Raw genomic sequence first — 17,598 nt, 5'->3', positions numbered from 1 at the left:
GGCGGACCCCATGCCCCACCAGGAAATCTGGGCACACACTAGTAGGCCTCTCTTGATACCGAGGAGTGTAGCGCTCGGGGTCGCGACAGGTGCTTCTTCGCGGCACCCGCACTTGCCGCTCAAAGGGAAGGATAAATCCCCCGAGTATACTCTCGCGGACGCCACCCCGCTGGATTGCCCGCCGTTATCTCCTGCCACACTACAGATTCTGGGCTCTTGTTTCCAAACCTCGCCATCTCTGGACGCCCCGCTTCAGCTCCACAACAGGCCTGACTTCCCTCCACCCCCGCCGCCTCCGCCCCCATCTAGCTCTCACTCTCCCTCAGTCTCCTTTATGCCGCAGACCCAACGGCTCCCCCCCCACTCCTCCCTACCCTTCCTTCCGGGTACTAGTACCTCGGCTCCCCGCTCCCCTATTCGTTCTGGCTGTTTCACGACTCCGCTGATACCTGCTTGCTCTGCGGGCTCCGCTCAGAACAGCTCCTCGGACCCTTGTCGCAAACTTCTGAAGGAGACCCCCTTTGGCAAGCGCTCTGAGAAGGTGACGAAAGGCAGATGCCTATGTGCTATTGAATCTGATTTCAGTGTTATCTTTGGGCCTGAAGCCCCACTGCTAGACGTGATGGACGCCACTCGCAAGGTCCTGGTTGGTAGGGTCCGTGGACGCACCTACACGGCAGAACGATTAAAGCTCTGGGTGGAGGAGATATGGGGCTCACTTCTTAAGGAATTACCAGAGGTTATGGTCCTCACAAGGGGCTGGTTTGCCTTACACTTTAGTCGGCCTGATCTCACCCAGTGGATTTTTTCACAATATTGGCACATTGAGCTAGCTCCAGTCATGCTCAAGCGATGGGATCCTTTATTTGATCTTGAACGAGAACAATTGGGGGCCGGCCCCATCTGGGTTCGTCTACCTGGTCTGCCATGGTAATTTTGGAGCACGTATGCATTCAAGAGGATTGGGAACACTCTGGGCACATACTTGGAGCACGACCGATCATATGAGAATACGGGCAATAGGACCATGGCTCGAATTCTTGTACACCTGGATACCAAACCTGGCCTAGCGGAGAAAATCACTCTGCACCACGGCCATGTTTCCCGGAAACAGCTACTGGATTATGAAGGCGTCCCCTTCCGCTGTCGCAGATGCCATAAAATTGGCCACCTGTATAAGGATTGCCCATTGGTTACAGGGGTGAAATCGGAGGAACCCAAAGGACCTCGACAGCAGGCTTCTGTGGACCGAAATGCCGGAGATAACATACCTTCTGAAGGTGGACTGGCTCATCAGGAGATTCCAACAAAACAGCCGGGTGATAGTGCAAAAAAGAGTACTCAAAGAAAGGCATTGTCTTCCTCAGAGCCGCCGCGTACATGCTCTAAGACTGCAGAGGCTGCACCAAAGTCGGCGGAGGCAGCACCTACTCATTCGGGTAATGCTTCCACCCCTATCTGTAATCCATTTTTTTCTGATGAATTGCAATCTTTTATGCACTCTTCCTTTCGGACCTCCTTCACTGAAAATGTCTCCCTTCCCTCCATTCTGTGTCCCATTGCCCCTCCTCCGCCCACCTTCTCTACTACCCCCCCCTCCCACAATCCTGCCTTGGATTGGCCTGACTCCCCTCCCTCCTCGGTTGTCTCTGGAGCACATCATTACCACCTACGGTCGCGGGCTCGCACCAAAGTTCTGGGCCTGGGCTCATCCCCTGGCCGTCACCGCAAGCAGAAGCGCGGTCGACCATCTCATATCTCTTCGGCAAAGCTTAATGCGGTTGCGGATGTCGCCATGGGACGACAGTTTACTATTGAACGGGCACTTAGAGCAAATGAGCCCCTGACCTGTGTTACCCCATGATCTGGCTCTCCTTCAACTGCAGGGGACTAGCCAACCCCAAAAAGCGACTGGCTCTGAAGCGGCTCATTCAAGAATCTAGATGTGACATTATCTTCCTACAGGAAACCCTCTGCACCGCTGAGTTGGCGGTGAAAACTCTTCAAGCTATGCTCCCTGGATGGGTCTTACATGGGTTGGATGCCTGTGGAAGATCTGGTGGACTACTTATCGGTTTAAACCCTAGAAAAAGCAGGCCTCTCTCGGCATGGGGGGGCTGTGGATTTCTTGGGATGGACATTATTATGGGAGAGCTCGACATCCCAATCAGAATAATTAATATTTATGGGCCAAACCAGAACAAATTAACTTTTTGGCAACATTTCCTATCCGGCCACCATATCACTCAGAACACTGTCATTGGGGGCGATTTCAATTTCTCTCCGGGGGCTGGGGAAACCTGGGGTCATCAGGCGCAGAGTGATCCTCTTGCGGAGCAGATGAGCATGTTACTTGATGCTCACCACCTCGTGGATATCCCCATGAACAAGAAGCTTCCCACTTGGCACAACCAAAGAACTGGAGAGGCTGCTCTTGGAAGGCGACTGGACAGATATATGATGCATGAAGATCTGATACAGATGTTCCCCTTATACAGACAGTGGGTCTGCACTGGGGGCCTCTCTGATCACCACCCGATTCTTCTACAGATTAGTGACAACAATCCCAAGCCGCGCTCTCCCTTCAAATTTTTTGCTGGTTATCTCCAAGAACCAGAATATATCAAGCTGGTCACGGATTTCTGGGCATCTCAACCCCCATTGAGAGAGCAGAGGAAAGCGATGGATTTTTGCGAAAGGCTAAAGAATCTCAAATCTATGACTGAGATATGGGCAAGGTCAAAACGGAATAGAGATGATCAGATTCTGAAGGATACGGAAGAACAGATTGCTAAACTGACTGATGAGAGAGGAGCTGGATTTCAATCCGATGCCACAAAAACACTTCTATGCCAGTTGTTTGAGCAAAAATCGAAGTTATTGCAAGAAAAGGAGGAACTATGGAGACTCAAAAGCAGGGCCATCTGGCTCAAAGCCGGGGACAGTAATACAAAGTATTTTCATAATCTTGCAAACGGCAGAAAGGCATCCAATACCATTTGGAAGCTACCAAAGGAACCAGATGGATGGGCTACCACACACCAACAACTTGCTAGATTGGGGGTTGATCACTTCAAGAGACTCTTCACGGCCCCAAACAACGTCAATCTGCCAGATATTATCAGACTTGCTGGAAAGTTCCCTAGATTTGTAGGGCAGGAAGACAGAGAAGAACTCAGTCAACCGGTCACAACTCAAGAGCTGGAAAGTACTCTCAAATGGTTTAAGAAGGATAAGAGTCCAGGGCCAGATGGATGGCCAGTGGAGTTCTACCTGGCCTTCTATGATCTGTTGGGAGATGACTTATTGGCTGTCGTCGAGGAAAGCAGGATCTCAGGGCACATTCATCCTCCTATGAACCAGACCTTCATTGCCTTGATACCTAAATCAGATGACCCCACATCCGTCAATGATTTTCGCCCTATCTCCCTCTGCAACTGCCTTTATAAAATTATCGCCAAAATCATTGCTAATCGCATCAAGCCTATCCTATCCTCGCATATCTCGGCTGAACAATTTGCTTTCCTCCGCAACCGGCACATCCACGAGGCCATTGGCACTGCCCAGGAAGCCTTACACTCCATAAAACTGAAGAATCTCAAAGGTATCTCATTAAATATTGATCTTGCAAAGGCTTTTGATAAAGTTAATTGGCTCTATCTCAAGATGATTCTTACACATCTGGGATTCCCTCACCTTCTTATTAACTGGATTATGGGATGTGTCTCCTCTGTTTCCTTTGCTATTCTTATCAATGGTGCAGCCTCGGACAGATTTAATATCAATAGGGGGATCAGGCAAGGATGCCCCCTCTCCCCACTACTCTTTCTCATTGTCATGGAGGGTTTGAGTAGGCTCATAGCGGAAGCTAAAAGGAATGGTGATATCAGCGGTCTCAAAATCACTGAACAGTTTTCACTTACCCATTTATTGTTTGTTGATGACATATTAATCTTCCTTAATGGAAGTGTCCGAGACATTATTGCTTTAAATGATATTCTGCTGCTCTTTTGTAAAGCCACGGGCATGGAAATAAACAAGGACAAATCCACCAGATCTTTGATGCGTTGCTCTCAACAGGAAACTCTGCTGGCTGCTCAGCACTTTCCCTTCTTGGAAAGCCAGTTGATGGATGGCATAAAATACCTTGGCTTCAGATTAAGGCCGGATGGTTACAAAGTGGCGCACTGGACATGGCTCGTAAATAAAATTGAAAAGAGGATTATTGGCTGGCAACACCGTCTACTGTCAAAAGCGGGCAGACTTCTATTGATCAAATCAGTGCTCGAGGCTACTCCTGTCTATTGGATGTCGCTTACTTGGATTCCAAAAGGAATACTACAAAAAATTCAACAAATATGCAATAGATTCCTGTGGAATGGCAACAAAAAGGGTAAGATTTTCGCTTGGACCAGATGGTCTCTTGTTTCCATGCCAAAGAGATGGGGAGGATGGGGGATTAAAACACTGTCAGCTTTTGCACAAGCCTTAACTGCAAAGCAGGGTTGGTCACTCATTAAGATGGACAGCTTATGGGCGGAAGTTGTACACCACAAATACATATGGCCTTCCAGCATTACGGAATGGCTCCGCAGACCTAATTGGAACCTCCTAGGCATATCCTCAATCTGGAGGGCCACTTTAAAAGATATGCCTCTAATTCGCGATAACCTGCTATGGAAAATAGGGAATGGTGCACAGGTTCGCATTGGTTTAGATCCATGGCCTGGCTCAGGGAATGCTCATCTACTGCCTGAAGGATTAATCCAACATCTCAACTACAGAGGCATCAAATATTTGGCACAGATCGGTGACCCCCAACGATCAACTATATTTACACAAGCTTGGGTCACGGATCAGCAATGGCATCTGCCAGAGGCTTGGTCTGCACTTTGGCAAGGTTACATTCAGGCTCTTACTGAAACTCACATCAAGTTACAAGAGGAGGAAGATGAACTAATTTGGGCACCAGCCAAATCCGGTTCATATGCACCAAAGCTCGGCTACTTAAAGTTAATCGAAGAGAAGAAGCCGGACATTCTTAAAAGCTGGTGGAGAGATGTCTGGCAGCTACAAGCACAGCCCCGTGCCAGACTTCTGATGTGGAACATCATAGCTGATAAGCTTCCAACAGGTGTCACTCTTAGGAAGCGGACTTTCTCAGGACCATCTTGGTGCGTCCTCTGTAAAAATGAGGAGGAATCGACGGCCCATCTTTTCCTTCACTGCGAAGTTACAAAGAACATATGGTTTCAAGTCACACAGGCGCTCAATATTAACACTGTCTGGCAGGGTGTTGATATACCCTCTGCCTGGGATCAATGGTGGTCTGCGGTGTCCTCCGAAAAGGCCAGGAACCTTCCTCCGGTGGTGTCCTGGTTCATTTGGAACAACCGCAATGCCATTATTTTTGAGGATTATAGAGTAAACTGGAATCATCTTCCGCCATCTATCTGCGCGGCCTACACTGAAATTCCTTTTGAGCATAAAACTAATGTTCCTAGGAACATCCAGCCTGAAATCATCAACAAGGAAATACCTTGGGCTTTTTTTGACGGGGCTGCGCCTCTACAAGGATGTGGGGGGGGTATTGTTTTTCATCTAACAGATTCTCATTATTTTCACCTGAGAATGGGATTAGGGACAGGCTCAAATAACTTTGCTGAGCTAATCACTTTGAGACATCTCCTCTACTTTGCTCTTACCAAACATTGCAGACAAATACAAATTTTTGGGGATTCAAAGATTGTGATTGATTGGGCAAACAATAAAACTTTATGCCATGCATATTCTTTGAAACATATCTTGGAAGAAATTGTTTTTCTAAAAACACATTTTGACCAGATCACTGTTTCTCACATCTACAGGGAAAGAAATGTGCTTGCTGACCGGATCTCGAAAGAAGCGGCGGATCGGCCTATAGGAGACTGGCAGATTGAAGAGTACACTCCAGAAGGCATGCACAGATTCTACCACCGCCCATACATCGACGGCCTGCAACAGGGGGATCCCCCCTTTACTTAGAAATTTTTGATCTACATGTTCATATTTTGTATATATCAGCTATGCACTATTTCGGCACTATATCTATCTTTCTTTGCAGGAGGATGTTATGCCTCAGTTACCTGTCTATTTACCGATACATGATACACTGTTATTCTGGTTTCTTTTTGTGTTGGATACTGAACACAGTATCTACAGTTTTGGACATTTCAGGATGTTATTTTGTAACCTTTTGATCAGTGGTTTATACCACATTACAGCATATGCTTCGGCATCAACAACATGTAATCTCTGTTATCTTTTTAATAGAAATTACGAACTCTATTTCCTTGGAAAAAAGCACCAAAAACTGTTTTTCCCGAATTTAAATGCATAGATAAATTTGGCGCATTGGCCTGTCTAACCACAGTTGCGCATTAGTTTAGTAAGATTGGATTTATTGTGGCTCACCAAGATTCGGAGATTGAATCTGGTATTTTTTTATTTTTTTTTATCCACCATAGAAATTTAAATTTAGAGATCGCACACCAAAGCAGAGATGAGATTGAATCTGGTATTTTTCAATATCTCCATAGAAATTTAAATTTAGAGATCGCACACCAAAGCAGAGATAAATGTTTATGCTCTGATACCAATGTAAGCTTTTAGCAACAATTCTATATGCAGAAAAACTTAAAGAATCGTAAAACTTAATACCCAGAAATATAAATTACCTCCAGCCATTGGTGACGTTCTTGATGCAAACCACGTTCCAGCGTCTATCCAAGAAAAATAATGCAGAAAGTCTGAAGGCACTTCCAAGCTCTGCTCTCTCAGCTAGATGGTGTAAAAAACTGAAGGGGATTGAGATACAAGCTTGGGGACCAAACAGATAAATTTATAGCCAAGCTTCCATCAAGCTTCTGATGGCTATGTGTCAGGTGTTCCACAGATCAAGGTAGAGAACTCCAGATGGAGTAATGGACCACTTCAGAAGTTCCGAACAAGAAAATTAATTAACTGCAGTTGATTTCCTTAATTTAAGGAAATTATTGCAGTTGGTTTCCAGAAATTAAGGAAAGACTGCAGTTGGCTTCCACAATTGTAGGCAGCAGTTGGTAAAGAACTTAATGGAGCTTAACAATTTCTGGATCTAAACTTCTATAGTTCACCAGCTCGTGTTATATCTTTAATTAAAACTTTACATAGGAATTACATGGCAATTCATATTTTCAATGCAAAATGTCATTCAGTTGTCTTACTCATTTGAAGAGAGACGACAACTTTAGTATTCCTCTGCAACGCCAACGTTACGAAGCACACTCCACCCACACGATTCTATTGCAGCAACAAAGTCCAAGAAACAACAACACAAGACACTAAGCTTCCATAAAATATGAAATTCGCAAGCATGCAAGTGTTCTCATCATCCACGATGATGGGAACCCACCCCACCTGCTTTAGCATCACAATAATCACTAAAGGCTTCTCCAAGTAGTTACCTTAGTCGAGAAATAGAGGAGTGGAGATAATAATGTTTTTTTTTCAAATTATCTATTCTAGCAATAACCTTTCCTTTCATTAACCTTTAGTAAAAAAAATTAACTTTTAATAACTTTTACCGACTATAATTATTTTGGTGATTTTATAATTAGTTTTTCCATACAATTAAACAAATTAAAATATCTAAAAATGAAGAAGTTTTTATTCATAATCATATTTTTTATTTATTATAAATTAACATTTAATTTTCAATTCTAGTATGTTGTTATAAATTATAAATTATTTTTTTAAAGGCCGAGTCTAATTGGAATGCTCTCTCGGAGGTATTCAGCGTTATTGAATTCATCAACTAACTTTTAAAATGTGTTTGGAAACATTTCCAAAGTAAATCTTGCCACGTGTCTCCTTCTTTGCTTTTCCCTTTTGGTAGTAGACGAAGAATATGTTTGGCATATTCGCTCTTCATGAAATCCGATTATCAATAATAATAAAAAACAAAATTCAACCAACCCTCCTCCACCGAAAGTTCACATATTTTTTTGCTTTTCCCTTTTGGCAGTAGTCCATTAAACACTCACACGAAGAATATGTTTGGCACATTGGTTCTTCATGAAATCTGATTATCAATAAAAAACAAAATTCAACCAACCCTCTTCCACCGAAAGTTCACATATATATGCCTATCGGCGAATTAATAATTAGCCTTAGGCTTCCTATTTCAACTTAACGTGGATGAGGATTTGTTGACCTTTTTTAATTTTTTTAATTTAGGACCTAGATTGATTCTCAAGGGAATATGCTCAGCATATGCTTTGTCTGAATTATTATCAATGGCTATAGTGTGTTAGAGAGTTTGTTAGGTTGCATTGACTTCAAATAAATTTTAAAAATTTGATGTCTGAATGACCACCAATTTCCTAGTGATTTTCAAAGCATACCTAATTTTAGAAAAACCACCTTATATCTTGGTTGTAAAGGTTAGAAACTCTTCAACACTTTCGTTTTTTATCAAGACTTGGGATTCTTAAGGTTAAGTAAAATCAATGTTGATAATAATATTTTGTTGCAATAGTTAATAATAATATTTTTGTTACAATACTTTATTTTGTTTTATATTTATCAAAAATAAATTCAAATGAAACTTTTGACTATATCAACCACATTAAATAATAAATATAAATACACTTCCAACCTAAAAAATATAAATATAAATAAACTTCTTACATTTCATCAAAAACATACCAAAATATTCTTCAGATTATTCACTGCCATATAAATTGGGTCGCAAAACAATGAATTCATGCAATACACGAGGTGCAAAAAGCAAAAAATTCATGTATGTTGTAAAAAGCTTTGACTCATTCGGATAGCTACAAATACACGTGGCATTACCAGAATGGATTCCAATTCGGGGAAGGGACGGTGTCCACCACTACTTAATGGCCATTGCTGCAAAAAATTCGCACTAAACATGTGAACGGTAAAAACGGAGTCCACAACTTTCGCGTGACCTCCTCGGAGTACCGGTCCTCTTCACAACAAAATTATGTGAAACCTAACTGGCTATTCACGACAAATTTATGAGAGAGTTGAGACCAACTGGGAACTTGCAACTATCCTCTACAGGTAACAGTCCAATACACCGAGAATGATAAACCGTGTCACGTGTGTAAAGCGTGAAAACTAAAATCGGTAACTGCTTAGAAAAAATGACCCAGTTTTCCACTTCCAACACAAAATGATATCTATATTTTTGCGTTGACTCAAAATTTTTGTACCAACGATTATGATGTGATTCACTAAACTCAGGTATGGACTAGAATGTTTTTAATAAGCATAGTATGTTTTTAATATTTTGCTGGCCAGGTGTCACGCTAATAATGTGCTACATCAACATTCTAGTCAAACTTTGTAAGTGACAACCACCTTAGGTCCCTAAATCACTCTTATACATCCCAATAGATTTGGCTCTAGTTCCACATCTAGCCCCATGCCAATCTTTCCCTAGTGGGGCCCATCTCAAATACACTTCTCTCAAATAACATCCACCTTTACGAAATTTTACACCATGCATTGCCTCCCAGAACTCTCTGACCTTGGATTTGCTTACCCATATGAATTAACAACCAACTCACTGAAGTATTTCTGTGAGCGTTGACAACCTGACCACCGAGATGCCTGAATGCAATTTTCACTTGGGGAATGTATTTCGCTCAAACACTTATCCAACGCTTCTCCCAACTAGCAAATGCGTTGATTACCTAGATGTCCATGTATATGGAGGAATCCACTAGACAACGATGTATCTGACTCCTCCAACCTCAGATACAAGTGTAGAACCCCTATTATACTTAAAAAATAAGAAACTTTGGGAATTCTTCCAAAATTCCTTCAAAATAGGGCTTTGCCGAGAACACAAAACATTCAATAATAGGGTCCAGATTCGAAGGTAGATATTTTTAAGAGACTCTATCATACTCAGGGAAGGGTAATTGATGTCTACCACCAACCATAACAAGATAATAAAGAAGACTAAGCAAAAGCTCTAGAAAACATATTTCCTTAGGAAACCTCACAAATCATGCTTCCTTTGAGCAACTACAACATAGCTTCATTGTAAAACCTAGTTACTTTCTCCTCCCAAGATAGAGGTTATAACCTTTAGCAAGGTTATTATCCATGTCACTTATAGCACATCAAATAACACAGTGATAGACCATAATTGGTTTAACTACAAACATATCGTACAACCATACAACTCATGGATATCTTTCATAATTTGCTAAGTGATTTACACTCTCAAATAGGGAAAAGAGGCATCAAAATTCACAAACACATTAGATGATGAAATCACATGTTATATCATGCCACTGTGGAATATGAAAAACCATGTATATCCATGTAAATAACTTTGTATCTCATGCAAATAACAACAAACACAAAGGTCAACGAGCCCCACATAACCATGAGAATATACTAGCAAGCATTCCTCAATATAGCAACAGGCATTCCTCATAGACATACAAAGTTATCAGTGGTTCCTTCAGTGGTGGAGAAAGTCCACTCACACAACATATAAACTAAACTACTCATGAGACAACCCAGAAACATGCCAATAGGGATCTGCCTCAAATTCATAAACATAGGAAATAGCTAAAACATGCAAAATAATAGGTCAATTATGATTTATTTAAGACCACAAATCATAGACACATCAGTTAACTTGTAAGTGAATTAATAAGGATGCAACCATATAGCTCAAGCAACTCATATTGATCGTAGATACACAAGTTAGTTGATCAACCAAAACTATATAATAAATCAAACATTCTTACATAAACATTACACGATTACTCATTAGTCATCCATGGCACAAATATTTACAAGATGTAATAGCCTTGGTGAAAATTCCATGTAATAAAAGTTAAAAACAATAACCATGGTTGATGGGACACTTATTCCAAGCTGAATGTTGGGCAAGACATTCTAGGGGGTGTGATATTTATGGCTAAGGAGATTGGCTTTCCCTGATCATAATATCGTAGTTGGGGGTCATTATGTATCTATGCTAAGTCAAAGTTGCAGTGGGAATTGAAACTAATGAAGGAAAACTATGCTACAGGTTTTCTACATGCGTGCTTGTAATGCTACAGGAGGGCATTCGAGTGGTTTTTAAAGGTAAAAACATTGTCTTGAGGGTATGGAGAGGTGGATGGTAGTTGAATAAAATGAAAGGAGGTTGGTTTAAGCCCCTAGCCAAGCTCAGGACCTCTTGGAGGTCTGTCTTGCACTAGTATGAGTGGTCTCGGTGACCTAGGAAGACTGGGTTATAAAACATGGTTTTTGGACAAAGTTTGGAAGTGGGAGGAGAAGATGAAGGACATTAGGATGGAAGTGGTGAAGGTGCCCTTCCCTGTAGATCAACTAACCCTGCAAGTAATCACATTCATGCATCCATTTATCATTAACAAAATGAAATAAACTATGATGGAAAAGATGAGTTGAATTTAAATAATATCTAATTCATGCAATACCACTGATCTAATCACTAAACTGACTTGTAAACTACAAAAAGAAAATGTAAAACAAGACAAATAACACTAATATATTTCCTCTATTTATGATATGGTTGTGAATCCTTCCACTCGTTCTCCCACAAGAGAGGTGACGTAGAGGATGCAACCACATGATTTTATAGGTTAATATCTACTGAAATGCAAAAAACCATTAACTGCTTGGAATTAAGAAGAAACATAATACAAGAAGAGGGACCAAAGCCTCTGGGTTGGGCCCAAACCCAAGGGTCTTAACCCTCTAAAACTAAGATGCAACTCAAAATATAACTTCTCATTATCAAAAAGTGGAGGTTTAATACATCACATAAAAGTTGAAAATAACAATGTCAAGCTTGAAGCTCAATAGCTACACCTAGTTGAACAAAAAATTCGAATCCTAATGAGCTCTTCTTCTAGTTTATTTATACAAAAGGGCAGCTGAAGCAACTCCCTTGAAAGTAGGAATGGTTCCCTCCTTGATCTTGAAAATGGTGGATCTTGTCCCTCTTGATCTTCACTTAGACTAGGAGTCACTCGGTTGCCAACGAACTCAACCTAGTGAGAGGATATGGAGATCCCAAGCCGAGTTTAGGGACTTAAGGAGGTGGACAAACCCCTAGATTCTCTCCTAGTTGTCTCCATTAAGCCCATGCATAGTAATAACCTAAAAAATGCCTCATTTTCCTGCAATTAAACCACATTAGGCCACATACTATGACAAACACCTTTTTATCCTCTTATTAAGCATAATATAACAAAAAATGTGATCTAATGTAAGAGAATGATAGTTTTAAGGCTGGAGGATGGCATATTGATATTCAAAATGTACCTATTGATGGGACTTATCAATGATGATGAAGAATACTGTAAGTGTTCATATTGTAACTCTAGTTAGGAATTGTAGGAGTCAGACCTAAACATTAGTTGTCTATCAGGTTGTGTTATAACTAGGTCACTAGGAGGAAAAGGGGTATATTCTCTTTTAGTGCATATTGTTCCATAGACGACCATATTATTCGAGAGGGGTAGAGAGAGAGAAAATAGAGAGTATTTGTGCACTATAGTAGCCCATGGGCCATAGGCCTTATGTCTTTGTACTCACAACCATTTTCTATTTAGAGAAAGAAAGCAAAGCAACCTCACCTTCCAACTGGGTTTTCTCCTATAAGGGTTTCCAAGGTTATATCTTGTGTCAATCATGAGTTGTGAATTTTTATTTCATTGTTATCTATGTTCTACATAATTATATTTTGCATGCATATGCAATAAACAATAATTTGCATATCCAAAAATCTAAATAAACCCTCGTAGGGTGTATTTTGGTTTAAGTATGTTTTCTCATATTTGTTGTGATGAATTTCCCAGTGGAATATCTACAAAAATTTATCGATAAAAAATTCTCCTTTGCACAAGTATGAATAAATACCTGATCCAGGTGGATATTGGTGGCCACCTGCCAAGTCCACCTAGACCCCCACCATTGTTTTTCTCAGCATTTTCAGTTTCCTTAATTGTAGCACAACTTACTATTTTTAGCAGTTTTTCGGGTCCTGAACTTCCGGAGCCGTTTTGAGGCCCTAAACGACATTTTTTGGGAAATCCGGGGGCAACAAGGATGGACCAATGTTTCCCGTTCCAACAATGGTAGTGCTCGGATAGATCTTTCTAACGAGCTATTGTATGCGTCAAACGGAGATCATATGCCAAAGTTACGACCCCGCATAGTTGATGTACCAATTTACCCCAAACGGGGCCCATAGTTTGGCGTTTCATCTCCTAGGGTTAGGTTCTGGAATGTTAAGGGTTTTCCATTGTTTCTCAACAATAAATAGGTCTTCGAGCCTCATTGTAACACAGTTCAGAGGCATGTAGCCACCACACCTCTTCTCAGAGATAAGCTACCATCGCCCTCGCTGGTTTATTTCCATTTCTGGTTGTAAGCATATTTCAGTATTTTCCATTAATGAAATGAAGTATTATTTCCGCTGCATCTTTGTGTATATGGTTATCTCTGTAATTTGTTGCGTTCCTGTTTAAATCCGGACCAATACCTTCAATTTCGTAGTTGGCATTTAGGATCTGGATATCCAACCATGAATGTTCAAGTTTAGATTTGATCCCTCTTGAGACGTGATAACTTCAGAGTTAATATATATGTATGTTTTATAAAACAAAGTGAGTTTGAACTATGAGAAGATGCCTTAACAAAATGAACCTAAAAACCAAACTAAGGTGTATATTTATTAAGTGAAAATATCTTTTCATAACTTGATAATGGATATGTGGATGCAGGTAAGAGAAAATTTTATATTTCCCCTAGAAACTTTGATATCAAAATTCTAGATATTATAAGATGATTGCTTAAAAACATTGTAGGATTTCCTTGTGGTATTAGGATTATTCCAAGGTGATTGGATTTTATATTCCATATAAGAGGTAAGGATATTAAAATATATATAGTATTAAATGGATTTTAGTAACAAGCATTTACAAGTAACATGTACCATGAATGTGTTAAAATCTTGTGAAGATATTACTTTGCCATTAAATATGGGGAAACTCAAATGACCATCAATTATAGCACATATTGAGTGAGCAACATATTCTTTGATTTTCATGCACTCCAAACTATTGATTCTATCTCACCCATTTTTTTCACTAAAACTTTGCATTGGAAACATGGTGTATTTCACTGCCCTCAATCAAAGCCCTACCCTTTTGTACTTTAAATGATGGGGTTGTGCAAGATGTGAAGATAAAGAAGTCACGTTAGCAATGTTTATCCATGTAGACAAAAAAGATAATCTTGCCTCTTCTATAAGGCCTTGTCATATTTATTCCATTTAACATCTCTCTAGCAATATGCTAGTGTCTTCCATGATTTCTACCTATACAATCTTGCTACATTGTAATCTCACAAGTACGTAAATGGATTAAGATGAAGAGACTTTTTGAATCCATAAAATTGTTGAAACTAAGTATGGAATTTTTGGGTTGGTGATCGAAACAATCTTAACTTATGCTATTGTGCATGGTTAGGCTTATAATGAGATAAATAATACAGCCCATAAACATACAGAAATCCATCATGAAGATAAGTATAGCGAGGCTTTGAAGGAGTCTTTGTTGAGTTCCCATGGCTCAGGTAACTGGGTCTCCTAAAAGAGGGCACAAATCTTTTGATAAATAAAGAAATTGATTTCAAGGAAAATAATAGGTGGGGGTGTGTTCATTATCTACAATTGTGATGCATGACGTGTATTCATAGAAGGGTTTCACTTTGTTGACTAATAAATTTCATGTCCATTCATAGAAGATTTTTTTAAATAGTGATAAATAAAGTCAAATATATTGCAAATATTGGGAGGGGGCATTGGAGGTACAAAATAATTTATAGGTATTTGGGGCTATAAAAAAGGGTATATACTAAAAATGAGAGGTTTTTTTAATTGGAAAAATGTATTTGGAAGGTGGTCCAACAAAAGGATTTTGGGAGATATTTATCACTATCTAGTAAAATCAGGCGTATTTTCTAAGTTTTATATTTTTAATGGGAAAGATGTATTCGGAAGGGGATTCAACAAAAATATTTTGGGAGATATTTATAAATATTTAGTAAAATGAGAGATATTTTCTAATATTGGATGAACCTACTTGCTATGTCACAAGTTCAATGAGTAAAGACATCATGTGCAATCATTTTTATTTTTATTTTTTAATTTTTAATTTTTATTTTAATTTTATTTTTTTATCTATTAGATTAATCTAAGTACCCACGGGGGATTTGAACCGGTGACCTATCGCAAGGAGTGCCTTAACAACACACTCATTCACCGTCAATCCAAAGACCCATGGGCTTCATGTGCAATCATTACTTACCATGCTAAATTACAATTAAGTTGCCTATCTATAATTTTTATAAATTGCTTTGTAATTAGAAATTACTATATCATTAAATTCACAATTTTCATATTATTTTTAAAATATTTGTATTTGATTTTTTCCCAACTAATTTTTTTTTTTTGTTTACAAATTTCTCTTTATGTATATATTTAAAATTTTCCCAACTAACATATATATATAGATTAATTCCCAACTAATATATATATATATATATATATATATATATATATATATATATAAATTAAATGAAATTTTATTTATTTCCTCCCTACATATTCATATAATATCATATAATAGCCATACAAGATAAAATAAATTGTCCATAATCATTTAATTAAAAAGATTAACCTCACATTCAGACTTTTAATTAAAAAGATCAATCACATATTGAATATATAGATTAAATGAAATTTTATTTATTTTCTGCATACATATTCATATAATATCATATAATAGCCATACAAGATAAAAATAAATGGTCCATAATCATTTAATTAAAAAGATTAACCTCACATTCAATTCAGACTTTTAATTAAAAAGATCAATCACATATTGAATTGAGATAAAATTAAGATAAAGAAATGACTTTTTAAATATGAAATTACATTGAATTCATACTTCTTCCAACTCTCGATATAAGTGAGATTTCAATAAAAACCATGCCAACGTATCCTTCATATTGTCACCAGTTCAATGAGTAAATACCTCATGTGCAATCATTATTGACCATGCTAAATTACAATTAAGTTCACTATCTTTAATTCTTTGGCTAACAATCTCTTTAACAGCTCTGCATTCCCATCTGCTATGGCTTTACGGAGAAGACTACCAGCATCTTCAAAGCCCAGAGTTGCTCCATTATGTTTAAGTATAGAAGCAATATTATCATGCCCAGCCTTAACAGCCTCCAACAATGGCGTATTTCCAAATTTGTCTATAGCATTGATTTCTGCTCCAGCTTGAATGAGAAAAACTGTGATATCTTCATATCCTTTACATGCAGCTAAATGCAAAGCTCTCCTTCCATCATAGTCAGTCCCATTTGGATCTGCACCAGATCTAATCAAGTTCTTCAAACTGTATATATCACCATAATAAGTTGCACTGTTAACTCTCAAGGCTAACTCAGCTTCTTGGTTTCCAATAAGAAGACTGATGTCAGATTCTAGCTGTTTAATTCTCAAATCTGTATCCTTTCCCTCAAGAAGATTAGTGAGGATTTGCCTTCCATCCTTGAAGTAAATTTGTATAATGTTTGCAAAATAGTGTTTATCTAGTCTCAGCAGCTTGCAGAGATCACGAACACGAACATTATATGGCTGAGGTATGTTACACAACACAACGATTTCACCAAAGATACCATAGGGTTCAATCTGTGCAATGATCTCCTCATACCCATCCTCTCCAACAATTACCTCTTCCAGAGACCCATGAGAAACAATGTAGAGCTGATCTATGCATTTCCTTGTTCCATTATCACAAGGAAAAACTCTTCTTTCAATCTAGTGACAATCTGGCTTGAATTCAGCAAAGAGGAACCTGTGCAACTTCTGACATATGTAATGACTCTGAAACCTTTGCCCTAATAGAAACTGGAATATCTTCTAGAACACTAGCTTCACCATAGCTACTCTCATACTGCAACCTAACATGACCTCTCATGTCAGGTTGCAGTATGAGAGTAGGTATGGTGAAGCTAATGTTCTAGAAGATATTCCAATTTTTATCAGGGCTAAAGTTTCAGAGTCTTTACATATTTCAGAAATTGTAGAGGTTCCAGTGGTGAATTCATAAGCCAGATTGTCACTAGATTGAAAAAAGAGTTTTTCCTTCCTCTTTTCAAGGATTGCAGTGCTGAATTCATAAGCCAGATTGTCACTAGATTGAAAGAAGAACTTTTCCTTCCTGGTGAGGTGATAATAAAACAAGGAAATGCAGTAGATCAGCTCTATATTGTTTCAAAGACGGAGTCCACCACTCTTGAGTGACTGGTACTCCTCAGAGTACTGGACCTCACAACAAAACTATGTGAAACCTAACTTCCTGTCACTCCTCAGAGTACTAGACCTCACAACAAAACTATGTGAAACCTAACTTCCTGTCACTCCTCAGAGTACTAGACCTCACAACAAAATTATGTGAAACCTAACTTCCT

General features: G+C 39.1%; 1 pseudogene; it reads right to left on the bottom strand.

Annotated features, from left to right (window-relative positions):
- Window positions 1-16,174: 16,174 nt before the first annotated feature.
- LOC149261252 (potassium channel SKOR pseudogene) lies at window positions 16,175-17,105 on the bottom strand (annotated as a pseudogene).
- Window positions 17,106-17,598: the final 493 nt, after the last annotated feature.

This window comes from Pinus tabuliformis, chromosome 6 (genome assembly GCF_031772625.1).
Source record: "Pinus tabuliformis cultivar Carrire ecotype Pingquan chromosome 6, CPIR1, whole genome shotgun sequence".
Classification (NCBI taxonomy): Eukaryota; Viridiplantae; Streptophyta; class Pinopsida; order Pinales; family Pinaceae; genus Pinus; species Pinus tabuliformis.
This window is presented reverse-complemented; position numbering and strand designations above follow the sequence as displayed.